The sequence below is a fragment of the Lonchura striata genome, chromosome 12 (assembly GCF_050655825.1).
Source record: "Lonchura striata isolate lonStrDom1 chromosome 12, ASM5065582v1, whole genome shotgun sequence".
NCBI classification, from domain to species: domain Eukaryota; kingdom Metazoa; phylum Chordata; class Aves; order Passeriformes; family Estrildidae; genus Lonchura; species Lonchura striata.
The window spans coordinates 1790953-1802316 of NC_140714.1; the positions used below are offsets into that span (position 1 = coordinate 1790953).

The 11364-nt window shown below is 47.0% G+C and overlaps 1 long non-coding RNA gene across 1 annotated transcript in view; it reads left to right on the forward strand.

Annotated features, from left to right (window-relative positions):
- LOC144247000 (uncharacterized) overlaps positions 1–8150 on the forward strand; it is a 117447-nt gene extending 109297 nt beyond the window's left edge. Inside the window, exons 13-15 of the long non-coding RNA XR_013340719.2 lie at positions 395–559; positions 1321–1418; positions 2921–8150. This is a non-coding gene — a long non-coding RNA (uncharacterized LOC144247000). The remainder of the gene's footprint in view (positions 1–394; positions 560–1320; positions 1419–2920) is intronic.
- The last annotated feature ends 3214 nt before the right edge of the window (positions 8151–11364 follow it).

The window sequence follows — 11364 nt, forward strand, 5'->3', positions numbered from 1 at the left end:
TTACCAATTCCTATCACCCATGTTAGACTGTGAATCTCTACCTTGAACCAATAGAAAAGTGTCACCATCACACCAACACATGGAGGGCAAGAAGAAGGCCAGGACATGCCCAAATCCTTCCATCTTGACTTCCTGAATTATATTCTAAAAATCCCAAATTTCTACTTTTCCACCCTGTGTTAGTTCAAATATCACACTACTCAAACCCTTGTGGCTTGTAATTCCTCACACAAAGTTGGCAGCTTTTTCCACGGGCTAAAATCAAAGCCACAGGTGTTTGTGATTTTGTGCCAGGGTCTGGAGCCAGCCAAGGGCAGCCACAGGGATGTGCTGGACCCTGACAGTGCCCCAGGTCAGACATTAACCCTTAATGACCAATATTTCTGTGCCACAGATCAAACATTGCCGTGGGTTTGGGGTCCCAGGGAGTGGAGCACCTCGGACTTCTGAGCCCTTGCCGTGGTGAAAAGCTGCAGACAGAACTCCCCAGCAAATGTCTTCATAATACTTAACATTCAATGGAGCAAAAGGAGAATAATGAGCACTGCAGCCATCCCAGGTTAGTAATTACCGCCGTCATTATTAATTTTCCAGAGCAATCTCGTCAAATGAGTCATTATTATCTCAATTCCTTAGCCAGGACTGATTGATTCTTTCTCCCTGTTGTGACTAATTCCATATAATGTCTGAGTACAATATAGAACTATAGAGCCAGTGTAATTCCAAGGCAGGATAATTCTGAATAACCAAATCCCTTGCCTTCAGCTCTGTTTAGATCCGATGCTTTATACTACTTAATTGAAATAAATACCCCAATCCTGTCACTCCCGACTCTCCCCAGCCACTGGAATTCCACTGGAGACAGGGATTCCTGTCAGCCTGGGCTCTGCTCTGGGTGTTCCAGTGCTGGATCCGAGCTGGCAGCAGGCAGGAGCATCACAGCACTCACAGGAGCAGCTCGGTGTGCTCTGAAGGAAGTGCTGGTCATCCTCAGCTCTTCCTGATGTTAATTTGCACCATTTTTAAGGAAGGTTTTGTTGGTTTGTCTGTCTGTGAAGGTTTTTTTGGTTTTTTTTTGGAGGAAAGGCTAAAAGTGATGTTTTTTTAGCTCCCCTCTTTTTTAGGGGAGGTTCAGATTGGGTATGAGGGGAAATTTCCTCGTGGAAAGGGTTGTCAGGCATTGGAACAGGGCAGATGTGGAGTCACCTTCCTTGGAAGTGTTTTCAACAACCTGAAGGTGGGACCTGAGGACGTTGTTTGGTGCTGAGCTGGGCTGATGGTTGGACCCGATGAGTGATGGGTTTTTATCTCTGTCTGCAGCTGAGTGTCAGCAGAGCTGAGCACGAATAAGTTCAGTGCAGGACGAGGAAAGGGGAGGCTGTGGAGATGGGATTGTGGCTCCTGCCCCTCTGGAAAGGGTGAGCAGAACAATTACCCATCCTTTAGAGGAACTGGAAGCTCCTTGCATTTCCCTTGAGCTGCAGGGAAGGGAAGGAGGTGGAGACCACAGTTATTTCACAGCTTTGACCTTTTTGCCTCCCAGACTTCAAACACGATCAGACTGGAGAGGCAAAGGAGGAGGCTGCAGAGCCAGGAGGAGCAGCAGGGGCAGCACTGGAACTTCTCAGAGCAGGAAAGTGTGATGGTTTAATGCTGAACCACAGGCAGGGGTGAGACATTCCCTGTCCCTGCTCTCAGAACCAGCCCTACCCCAGCAGCATCCTCCTGCCAGCAGGGATTGTGCCTGTGCTGACATTTAGGGATATTGGTGTAGGTTGCTCTGGATTGGATTGGGAGAATTAAAAATATTGAATTGGACAGTAAATAAAAGAGGAGAGGTCACTGCCATCCAGAACTCCTTTATTTCTGGTTATTTATTGAGGCAGTTCCATATTGAGTCCTTTAGTGCTGAGTTCAAAATTCCCCTCAGAGCCCCTGGGAGCAGAACTTGGCCGTGCCCCCAGAGCCTCTTCCCTGGTGGGTGTCAGGATGGAAATGCAGCAGGGACTGATGTTGTGCATGGCATCCAGCCAGCCCTGTGTCACCTCTCCCCCAATGGGTGTGTCCTGTTCCTCAAGGTGTTAAAATTTCATTATTTTAATCCAGATTTAAATAGGAACACCCCATAGTTGTGTCCTCTTCTTGGAGGTGTGTCTCTGCTGTAAATTCCTGCTTTTTTCTGATGTTCCTCCCAGCATTCAGCCAGCAATAACAAACAGAGAGGATAATGTAATGTATTATTTCTCTTATTTAGAGTAAAAACAACACTCTGTTTGTAGTTATTAATTAGATATTTGACTAGGCATGAGATGCTGAAATTAAAGCAAACCTTGAGCTGATGGGAGGGCATTTTTTGGGGACGTGGAGCCCAGTGCTGGAGTCAGAGGTGGCCCCTTCTGGTAGCCACAGATGGGCTGTGACACAGTGGTGACACCGTGGGTGCCCCCGAGCAGGAGCTGACCTGTGTCCCAGCCCCTCCTGCATCCAGGGCTGCGAGCAGCTCAGCTGGAGCAGTGGAAAACAGTCTGCTAAAGGATGCATTTGTAGGAAAAACAAGCTGAGGTTTGGCGTGGTACAACCTTCCCCCCAGTTCTGGTATTACAACAGTTTGAATATCTGTTAATGTAACTTCGTGTATCCAACCAAGCTGGGAGATAAATCTCTGTGTTTTTATAATAAATGCTCCTTTATGGCAATCACCATATGCTACCTCTGGTCCTGTTTGGAGTGTAAATCATAACAAATGTGGATCCTAAAATGCTTTATTGTCTTTTTATGGCCACATACGGCTGTTGCTTCTTCCATTTGTGATTAATTTTTTTAATGGGTCCCCCTAGAACCTAAAAAATAATTAAAGCTAATGAATACTCTGGTGTGACAGTAAAGGAAGGAGCATATTGCATCTCTTCTCACTCCCCAGATCTGATCAAAAGCGGGCTGGAGCTGTGAAGTTGTGACACTGACATTTTGTTCTGAGCTGCCGACCACCTCCTGAGACCAAATGACGACTTTGGGGAAGAGCAGGAATTAGAGTTTTCATTGTTTCACAGCAATAGTGCTGAGAGGGTGGAATTAAAAGCAGTTGAAGTCACAATGTTTATTTCTTAGCGAATCCTCTTTACAGAAATCAATCCAAGATGTAAAGGACTTTAAGACAGATTTTTTTTCCTTGTCCTTGCCCCAGGGCGCATGAAGTGAAATATTTTATGCACTGGGACTGGTAAAAATACTGATTTCAACCCAACCCAGAGTAGAACCCCTTTTCCTTTCCAAGGCTGCAAGCCACAGGTCTGCGTGTCCTTCCAGGCTGGGGTCCCTGGCTCAGGGAGCTGCAGCTGCTGAAAATCAGAGGAAATCCCCAGAAAATCCCTGGCAGAGCCTCCCCAGTGCCATTAATGCCACCTGCACTGCAGATCCAGAGCTGGGGCTCTGCTGCCAGGCTTTTATCTGCCCTCCAGGAACTCTTGAGTTTGGCTTCCTTGTTCTTCCCCTCCAGTGCACTTGGGTGTTGAACTTCTGCATGGGAGCACAGCCAGTGTTGAGCACTGCTTAAAAACCTTTAAAATCCACTTCTCAAGACTAATATTTATCTGTAAAGGCTGTAATTAGAGTGTGGGGGGTGTTGCTGTGCATGTAGCTGCCTCTCTCTGGGCTTCCTGCAGCTCACAGAGGCTTTGAAATGAAACTTGAGGGGAAGAACTGTGAATAATCAACCCCAAGTGCTGGACTGGGGTTAAAGTGTCAGTGCTGCAGGAGAAACCTCAAAGGTCCCAGCCCGTGGGGACTGGCCAGGGCTGCAGCTGTGGGGACAGATGGAAAACAAACTCCCCAGGTAGCTCTTGGCATGGTGTCACCTCCTCCTCCACTGCTGGGTGTGAGCACACGGGGCTTGGAATTCACTGGGAATTTTCCATCTCTGCTTTTCATGCCCTGAGTGGTACTGGCTCCTTCCTCCTCTTCTCCTCCTTTCTCTTCTCCTCCTTTCTCTTCTCCTCCTTTCTCTTCTCCTCCTTTCTCTTCTCTCCTCCTTCTCCTTCTCCTTCTCCTTCTCCTTCTCCTTCTCCTTCTCCTTCTCCTTCTCCTTCTCCTTCTCCTTCTCCTTCTCCTTCTCCTTCTCCTTCTCCTTCTCCTTCTCCTTCTCCTTCTCCTTCTCCTTCTCCTTCTCCTTCTCCTTCTCCTTCTCCTTCTCCTTCTCTTCTCCTTCTCCTTCTCCTTCTCCTTCTCCTTCTCCTTCTCCTTCTCCTTCTCCTTCCTCTTCTCCTTCCTCTCCTCCTTCCTCTTCTCCTCCTTTGCAACTTCAACCTTTCTGCCCTCCCAACTTCATGGCCAGTTCCCAGTTACATCAATTAATCATTTTCTTCCAGAACAGCTTTAATGACAAAACCAAGCAAATAAAGAATAATTAAGAATTACCATCATCTGCAGAACTGGTGGGAGAAGGAATTGCCTTTGCAGTTAAGTCACTGGTAGAGCCCTAAAATCGAATCCCACCTTCTGAATTCCAGTTGGACATCTGAAGCTGGATACTCTTGCTTCCATTTTATGCTTTATGTTGATTTATTTCTGGTCATATGAGTTTTAATTGGTTAAGTCAATTTGTTTTGCAAGATAAAAACCAGAGCTTTTAGAAAGCACTTTTTAATTTGCAAATGTTCATTCCAAAGGGAGAACTATTTATAGTTAAAACCTGAAATGTATGAGGAAAAAGGTCATTGAAGTCAATGTCAAGGTGGTCAAACTTTACTGTCCTGGCTGCTTTTTTAAAAAAAACCTTGATGACCATAAGGTTGCCATTTTCTGTAGTAGGTTCTCCGTGAGCTTTCTCCTGTATAGTTGTACAGTATCATGAGTTAAAGTGAACCAAATTAAACTGTTGTGGCATATAAAAACAGCCAACAAAGGCAGGCAGCTTTTTTCCTGAACCCCCTGAGATTTATTCTGACAGTTTGCAACTCGATGAAATGGATAATGGAAGTCCCTTGTCACAATAACTCAGCTTTAAACGTATTGTTGGATTAATAGACTCAGTTATCCACTCTTCCAAGGAGAAAAATGACTTGTGGTTTCAAATCAGGCCCTCACTCCTGGCATCCCATCAAATTAGCCAAACAGGCCAAATTTAAACCCCTGGCAGAAGCCAGGCACTCTATGAGCTGTGTCATAAAAACGAGTTTATTTCTTTTTAATGCTTCCCAGTTGCCAGGGCAGCAGCTGTGGGTGACACACGGCGGTGGCCGTGAATCCCTGGAGTCGGGGATGTCCCAGGTGAGGGATGCCCTGTCCCCTGCCCAGGGAGCTCCTGCCTCTGCCACCTCCCAGTGCAGCACCAGGTCGGGCAGGGGGCTCACTGGGGTGGGACACAGCGGTGAGGGGCTGCAGGGCTGATTTCCTCTGCTGCAGAATGCCCTGGGGAGTGGGAATTCACAGCTGGGGGAAACAGCTCCTGCCTTCCCCCGGGCTGGTGGAGTGTCGGAACTTAAAACACCCTCAGACATTTTTGGATGTTCCGGGCCCAGGTCAGAAGCATTTGAGACCCTGGCAGGCAGCTGCAAACAGCTGTGATTTTGGGTTTGAGCCATGGAACGATTTACCAACCTTGCAGGAGGGACAAGAAGTCACAAAAGTTTAGATATTAGAGTAGAAGTAGTCACAAAGTAGAGGGAAGAATTTTTGAGCGCTGTACAGGGGGGTTTTGGTTTTGTACATGGGGGTCAGAGGTTTGAAGATGGATTTGGGATTTGGGCCTGCCCTGTCCTCCCTCTTTCTCCTTCCTCACCTCCATGTTCTTGGTGATGTTGGCACTCACAGATTGGTTTAGAGTAGAAAATCACCATTTAATATAGGTAATAGGCATTGAGGAAAAACTGTAACCATGTAACACGTAATGTACCATAAAAAAGATAGAAAATCACCATTTAATATAGGTAATAGGCATTGGGAAAAACTGTAACCATGTAACACGTAATGTACCATATAAAAGATAGAAAATCACCATTTAATATAGGTAATAGGCATTGGGAAAAACTGTAAACATGTAACACATAATGTACCATATAAAAGATATGGTAAGTTTTGCTGCTCCAAGGAGGGTCCTTTGAATGCTCCCATCACCAATTTCCACAGAGCCACCTGGGGAAGGTCTCCAGGGAGAATCACCTTGGCCATGTCCCTCTACCTCCCTTGTCCCTGCACTCAATAACCCCACAAGGTAATTTCGCTCATTTTAAGGTCTTGGTTCAGCCCTACATGAGCCAGACACGAATCCCTCACTGGCACAGGTGCCCAGAGCAGCTGGGGCTGCCCTGGATCCCTGGCAGTGCCCAAGGCCAGGCTGGTGTGGTGCCCTGGGATGGTTGAAGGTGTCTCTGCCCAGATCTGCCCAGAAGGTTCTCCAGGTGGCTCTGTGGAAATTGGTGATGGGAGCATTCAAAGGACCCTCCTTGGAGCAGCAAAACTGCTGAGCACAGCACATCCCTGAAGCACAGGGAAGAGCTTTTATTTTAAACTGTGACCATGAAACAGGAAAAAGCTTCTGCCTTTTGATTTTTGCCTTTAACATGTTAAAGTAGAAGCACCTGCTGCCTGCTGGGCTGATTAAATATGTCCTTTTATTTTCATAAGTCACCATGGTAGAATTTGAATTATTTACTCGGTAAACTCGAGGCTACATTCATTTACATTCACCAAGGTTTTTGTGCATTAGCTTTGGAACCTTTTTCTTCCCACCTTTTGTTCAGTGCCCACCTTGGCTCCCCGAGCAGGATCCCTCCCCTTGGTGACTGCAGGGGTTTCATGAACTTCAAAAGCAGCCAGGAGCGTCAGGCACACGCAGCTGAATTATGGATCAGAATGCAGCACATCAAACATTCAGGATTATTCACTTGTGGGTCTTTGCTTGGTAAAGCAATAAAAATCCCTGCATTTCTGCTTTGCTGAGATGTGGGGTGGTTGTTTTACATGCTTCAGAGTAATGTTAGCAGGGGTGGGGGGGATGTGGGATTTTTTTTTTTAAGCGAGGCACTTCAATCAAAGCTTCATTCTCCTGTAAACCCAATTAGCTCCAGTCTGCCAAGTCAGCTGCACTGCCTGCAAGAATGTGTGTAAGGCTATGAATAATTGCTAAACTCGGGCTTCATTCTATCTAGGAAATGCCACGAGGCTTTTGTTAGCCCCAGATAAAACCCCTGTGCTTGGCTCTGAGGTTCCAGCTGAAGGAACACGTTCAGAACCCAGAAATGTGAGAAATGTGTTTGAGCAGGGCTTTGTGTGTGGGAGCAGAACCTGCATCCTGGGCTCTCCAAACCCTCAGGGAGGGTGCCAGGGGGCAGGAGGAGAGGTTCCATGGCTCTGCTCACCTTTAGGCAGATATGGCTCTGTATAAAGTATCACAACGTCACTCCCTTCTTTTGTAACACCCGCCAAAAATAGCGTTTGAAAAATGGAAAAACTTCGATAGGAGAATATTTTTACTACAGGGGAAGAAGTGATTTTGGCTGATTTTATGGTATCAGCCCCATAAAGAAATGCCTGTTTTGACAGCCATGACCCAAAGCTGCACGAGGGGGGAGTGCCAGTGACAGCAGTGGGTGCCACACTGGTTTCTGACCCTGCAGCTCCTCCTTCCCTGCTCTTGGGATCCCCCAAACTCTCCCTGGTGGCTGGCACATGCCTCTCTCTCAGGATTTTTCATAGAGCAGCACAGAAGAAAAAAATAAAAAGAGAAAACCATTTCTATTTCTGCTCCTTGTTTTCCCATGTGGAATGTGTTTGGAGAATTGTTTCCCTGGGGTGATGCTTGGTTGGATTCTGGTGAGGATTGTTTGAGCTGATGGCCAATCCAACCCACCTGGGGCTGGACTCTCAGAGAGGGTCAGGAGCTGGGAGTTAGTTAAATATGATAATTAAGAAAAGTAGGTTTATAGTTTTAGTATCTCCTTTAAATAGTATATTCATGTATTATAGTATAGTTATAATTCAGCCTTCTGAACTGGAGTCAGACATCATCAATTCTTCCCACTGGGTTCACCTGATTTACAATGCTCACTCCACGTGGGGGTGGCTCTGAGGAGCAGGTGACACCTGAGAATAGAACACCATCCACAGGGAGAAAGTTTTCTGTAAATAGAAGCCGTGTCTGGAGAGCTGCGAGACTCCAGACACGGGAAATCGAGAGGGAGATTTTAATCTCGGCTCGTGCTGTGGGATAACCTAAAAAACACCTGCACGGCCCAGTTCCTTTGGAAAAGGTATTAAATGGTCGCTCCTGCTCCTAAATCTGGGTGTGAACAGCCCCAGGGAGCCCAGGCAGGGTGGGTGGCTCTGGTGGCTCCTCAAGCACCACCCGGTGTGGGGGAATGCAGGGACACCCTCAGAAACAACAGGAGTTGCCTTCCTATAAGACTGGGATTAATTAGTGCAGGGGAAGTTTTATTTCCATTTATTTGAAATGCTGGCTGTTTCTGGAGTCTCTCTCTGTGTGTGTGTGTGTCAGCTCCTCGGGTCTCAGCTGGGATGTTCCAGACACATCCAGGAGAGCCCATCCAGGGCTGCCTGTTCAGAGCTGTGCAGGAGGTCCTGCAGAGCTCCTGCAGCAGCTTCCTGGAGCTATTTATAATTCATATTTTTATAGATTTTAAAATATATTTTTATATATTTATATATTTTATTTATTGTCTATAATTATATATTTATATAATATATATTTATATATAAATATACATAGAAAATATCTATATTAATATTTCTATATTTTCTGTTTATATGGCACTTCTTAGGGTGAGTTTTTACAATGCTTTGCAATTGAAAGGACACTCAGAGCTTAATTCAGGTTGGGTTTTGTGGTGGGGACTGAATTTAATGCTCTTAGCTCAGTGCTCTTGGGCTGAAGGCAACTCTGGGGTGGGAGAACATGTGGAAGCTATTCCAGAAGATTTCCATGTACAAAAATAGAGGGTGCTTTAAATGGAATTCCAGGGATTCAGCTCCAGGTTCTGCATTAGGGCATTCCAGTGTGGCAGCTGGAAGTGGTCCTGCAGCAAGGGGGTGAGTGGAGAAATCTGTCCCTGCTCCTGCCCTGGAGCATCCCAGGATCAGACAGGCTCCTGCAGGGAATCCCGAGATGGATTTGGCAGCACCGAGTTGGATTTGAGCCTTGAGGATCAGCACATGGAGCACTGTTTGCTGGGCTGGAAGGAGCAGGGGGAGCAGGCTGCCCTGGGTTTGTGCACAGAATTCTGGCAGCTGGGCTGGCCCTGGTGGCCAAATAAATTGTGGTTTGCACTCAGCTGAGGCAGAGCTGAGGCTCTGGGCTCCAGCAGCAGCCCTGTGGGGTTTTCTGCGGGGTGGTGTGGGGTTTTCTGCAGGATGGTGTGGGGTTTTCTGCAGGGTGGTGTGGGGTTTTTTGAGGGTGGTGTGGGGTTTTCTGCGGGGTGGTGTGGGGTTTTCTGCGGGGTGGTGTGGGGTTTTTTGAGGGTGGTGTGGGGTTTTTTGAGGGTGGTGTGGGGTTTTCTGCGGGGTGGTGTGGGGTTTTCTGCAGGGTGCAGAACCGCCAGGCTCTGCCTGCAGCATCCCTGCCCCTTGTGAGAGGCAGAGATGGGACAAGGTGGAGCTCCTGGACACGAAGTAAGTACACAAAGGCTTGGTGAGTTCAAAGGAGAAAAAGAGAGTGTTTTATTTGGTATTTATACAATTCCAGAGGTGACCATGGATTGGAGGATGGAATTGCCACCTCTCCAACCACACTGGTCAAACCAACAGCCCATCAATTCTCTCCTCCCTCAAAGGAGAATGCAAAACAATCATTATTTACATGAACAGTGCACGAGAACTGCAGTAGAAATATGTAAACATCAGAAGGCATAGAAAACTTTTAGAAGAACTTTAAGACTTTCAGAAGAACTATAAAAGAAAACTTAACAATTTTAAAAATCAGGGCAGCACTGGGGAGCTTGGGGAGCGTGGCAGTGCAGGAGCTGAGCCCTGAGTGCTCCAGCCTGGCCCTGCTGTCCCCAGGGCTGTCCAGGGGGAAGGACACGCTGTGGCCACTTGTCACTTTGAATGGCTCCACGCTGCTGCAGCTTTAGAGCCAATTAATTTTATGAATCCTATTTGTAGCTCCCGTTCCTCCTTACATAATCTTCATTTGTTTCCAATGAGCAGAGAGTGTGCCCCTGAGATTCTAAACATACCTCTTTATTAGTTCAAACAGAAATTGTTACCTACAGCAGCTAAACTTAGCACTAATGTATGAGATGAGATGAAGAGTTCCTTTTAAATCCCCTCCCAGGTGTTAGATAACAGGGGCTGTGCTGGGAGGGGGAGCAGAGCACTGCAGAGTGCTGGGAACAGCACTTCAGTGATCTATTGGATTTATTTCTCCAAAAAGAAAGATTAAACCCCAAAATGCAGGCAATGGGGGGGTGGGTGTGCAGCAATCCGTCCTGTCCCCCCTGATGTCACACTCCCTGAGGCTGGCCTCCCTCGGGAGGGTGTCTCAGGAGCTTTTTTATTCAGTTTTACAGCTGATATCCCCGCTGAATGGTTTTTATCTCTGCCACAACCACAGTGTCTCTCTCACACTGCTGAGCCTGCATGGGGGCCCTGGTTGGGAGATCAGTCTCTGTTGCTGTCGGGGCAGGATGGGAATGAGGAGACTCTGATCAGAAGGCTGCTGAGAGTAAAACTCTGATTTATTCAAAATACACTGCTCTTTTATAAAGAGCTCTGCAAGGACCAAATCCATTGGTCCTGAAGTGCAAACAACCCATAGCATTGGTACAGAGTGCTTGACACACAGTGATAGAATTTAACTATAAACAATGTGAAAAACAAGAGAGATAAAGAATTATTTACATTATTTCCCAGCTCTTTCCCAGGCTTTTTGCCTGGCTAGAAACTCTCAGTTTCTTTCTTTGACTGAATCTGAGACCCACAAGTCTCCAATCTCCAAGATTCCCTTCCCAGCCTCAGGGTTCCTCTCCCAAGGATATTCCTGTACAACCCAAAGCCTGAGAGAGCCCAGATTGTTTAAGGTGTTGAAGATTTTAACGAGCCAAGCTGGAAATGTTCAGCTTTTCAAAGAGGCAGAGTTAGCACGAGGAGGAGGGAGAGGGAGGAACCACGGCGCAGTGCAGGTGATTCTGGCTGTGCTGTGGCTGTGGCACCCTCCAAAATCAACATCCACAGCTCCTGCCACAGGGTGACACGCTGCTTGGACATCCCAGAAGGATTTTGCTCCAGACTGCAGCTCCTGAAAGGCCTGGATTCAGCCACATTCCTTTTCTGTGCCACAACCAGAAATGAGGAAGAGCTGGGGTTATCTCTGGGATTTCTGGTCTGGGAAGAACTGGGGGTGTGGGAGAGCTG